The 3036-nt window shown below is 42.9% G+C and overlaps 1 protein-coding gene across 1 annotated transcript in view; it reads right to left on the bottom strand.

Annotated features, from left to right (window-relative positions):
- The window catches only part of LOC145333164 (C-type mannose receptor 2-like), a 36112-nt gene extending 33717 nt beyond the window's left edge, over positions 1-2395 (bottom strand). The window contains exon 1 of the mRNA XM_080178315.1: positions 2332-2395. The gene's annotated coding sequence lies outside the window, so the exon portion shown is untranslated. The remainder of the gene's footprint in view (positions 1-2331) is intronic.
- Between the last annotated feature and the right edge of the window lie 641 nt (positions 2396-3036).

Genomic DNA, 3036 nt, shown 5'->3' with positions numbered 1-3036 from the left:
AGGGGCTATGCTATATAAATTAAGGTAAGGGGCTATTAAGGGGCGATGGAGAGGCTATGTAGGGCTATGTTATATAAATTAAGGTAAGGGGCTATTAAGGGGCGATTGAGAGGCTATGTAGGGGCTATGTTATATAAATTAAGGTAAGGGGCTATTAAGGGGCGATGGAGAGGCTATATAGGAGCTTTGTTATATAAATTTAGGTAAGGGGCTATTAAGGGGCGATGTAGGAGCGATGAAGGAGCGATGGAGGAGCGATGTAGGGGCGATGTAGGGGCCATCAAAGTACAATGTAATATAAATTTGGAGAAGGAGCGATGAAGGGGCTATGTAGGGGCTATGTTATTTAGATTAGGGTAAGGGGCTATTAAGGGGCGATGGAGAGGCTATGTAGGGGCTATGCTATATAAATTAAGGTAAGGGGCTATTAAGGGGCGATGGAGAGGCTATGTAGGGCTATGTTATATAAATTAAGGTAAGTGGCTATTAAGGGGCGATAGAGAGGCCATATAGGAGCTTTGTTATATAAATTAAGGTAAGGGGCTATTAAGGGGCGATGGAGGAGCGATGTAGGGGCCATCAAGTTGCAATGTAATATAAATTTGGAGAAGTAGCGATGAAGGGGCGATGTAGGAGCGATGAAGGAGCGATGGAGGAGCGATGTAGGGGCCATCAAGTTGCAATGTAATATAAATTTGGAGAAGGAGCGATGAAGGGGCGATGTAGGAGCGATGAAGGAGCGATGTAGGAGCGATGTAGGGGCCATCACAGTACAATTTAATATAAATTTGGAGAAGGAGCGATGAAGGAGCGATGTAGGAGCGATGGAGGGGCGATGTAGGAGCGATGGAGGGGCGATGTAGGGGCCATCAAAGTACAATGTAATATAAATTTGGAGAAGGAGCGATGAAGGGGCGATGTAGGAGCGATGAAGGAGCGATGAAGGAGCGATGTAGGGGCCATCACAGTACAATTTAATATAAATTTGGAGAAGGAGCGATGTAGGAGCGATGGAGGGGCGATGTAGGGGCCATCAAAGTACAATGTAATATAAATTTGGAGATGGAGCGATGAAGGAGCGATGGAGGGGCGATGTAGGAGCGATGGAGGGGCGATGTAGGGGCCATCAAAGTACAATGTAATATAAATTTGGAGAAGGAGCGATGAAGGGGCGATGTAGGAGCGATGAAGGAGCGATGTAGGAGCGATGTAGGGGCCATCACAGTACAATTTAATATAAATTTGGAGAAGGAGCGATGAAGGAGCGATGGAGGAGCGATGGAGGGGCGATGTAGGAGCGATGAAGGAGCGATGTAGGAGCGATGTAGGGGCCATCACAGTACAATTTAATATAAATTTGGAGAAGGAGCGATGAAGGAGCGATGTAGGAGCGATGAAGGGGCGATGTAGGAGCGATGTAGGGGCCATCAAAGTACAATGTAATATAAATTTGGAGAAGGGGCGATGGAGGAGCGATGTAGGGGCCATCAAGTGGGATGTTATATAAATTAAGGTAAGGGACTACGGAGGGGCGATGGAGAGGCTATGAAGGAGCCATCATGGGGCTATAGTATAGCCTCTTATCATAAGAGGCGATATTAACGCCCCTTCAAAGGAGCTATTAAGAGGCCATGAAGGAGCTATAGCATAGCCTCTTATCATAAGGGGCGATATGAACGCTCCTTAAAAGGGGCTTTCACATCGCTCCATATGATAAGAGGCTATGCTATAGCTCCTTGAAGGAGCTATAGAAAATCATCGCCCCATATGGAGCGATGTCATGGAAAGGACTATACCCCAGTTTAGAACTATAGTATATATACTTAACTAGCGGCTTCGTCCCTAGCCTCTAGGGGCTTTGCCCCATAAGGTAATTTTAAAAAAAATTCTGGTGCTGCCAATTTATGTGAAGTAGTTTCCCCATGTCCCACCCCCGGAGAAAATAGCTTAAAACCACCACAGAACCAATAGGTATATACCCTGAAGAGTAGAATATGATCGGTTCAGTGGTTACCGAGATCTTAAGGGACGGACGAACAGAGAGGCAGACAGATATCAGGCTACTTTCTACCGCTAAACCGATCAGGTTCTCCTTAACAGGGTAGCTTCTCATAGATCCCGGGAAGGTTTATAACTATTTTGGGGGAGGGCTTACAACTCTCCCAAGAGAAATCACAAAAAAAATCGAGTTCAACGCAACATATACATTAACACAACATATTTTAAATATGAAAAAAAATTTAAAAATGCCACTAGAGGCTCTAGGGGCGTAGCCGCTAGTACTTAATATCTGACATAAACAGAATATATAATAATAAAATTATAACTTACCAAAAAATGCAATGAAAGCTGTATTTTGTTGAAACAAGTAGACTGAGACTGTTCAGATACTGATACATTTTCATATTTTCCTTCAGTTTTATAGGTCAAAATTTGTTTGGAAAAGGGGAAACAAAAATTTTTGTATCTAAAAGGGGTAAAGCAACTTGTTCAAAATTAAATTTCCATAGCAATGCCACTGTCTTTAAAATTACATTGTTTAAAAATACCTACATTGTCCATCCTCATAATAAAGTAACAGGATATCTGTTTGTCTTGTTGTTTGTACCAAAGGATCTCGCTAACCGCTGAACCGATTGGGTTGTCCTTAACAGGGTAGATTCTGATAGGTCCCGGGAAGGTTTATAACTATTTTGAGGGAGGGTACCACACCCCTCCCAAGAGAAATCGCCCCTAGAAAAAAATTACCCCACCAAAAAAAAAGAAATTAAATTTCTTTTAACTAAAATTAAATTTCTTAAATATAAAGTTAAAAAGGGACCCCCCCCCCAAAAAAAAAAAATGTCCCCCCCTTTAATTTTTTTTACTTTGTCTTTTAAAATCTAAAATAATAAATGGAGTTATCAAATTCGACTCTCCCCTCCTCAAGTGCGTAGGTAGGGGCGTAGCCGCTAGTTGTCAATATAGGCAAAGCTGATCAAATCGGAAGATCAGACTAACAAGCATAGACGTCCAAGGGGGGGGGGGTAATGGGGC

Source organism: Acartia tonsa, chromosome 12 (genome assembly GCF_053477335.1).
Source record: "Acartia tonsa isolate MP-2025a chromosome 12, ASM5347733v1, whole genome shotgun sequence".
Classification (NCBI taxonomy): Eukaryota; Metazoa; Arthropoda; class Copepoda; order Calanoida; family Acartiidae; genus Acartia; species Acartia tonsa.
Note: the sequence above shows the minus strand (reverse complement) of the source record. Positions and strands in the feature narration are given on the sequence as shown.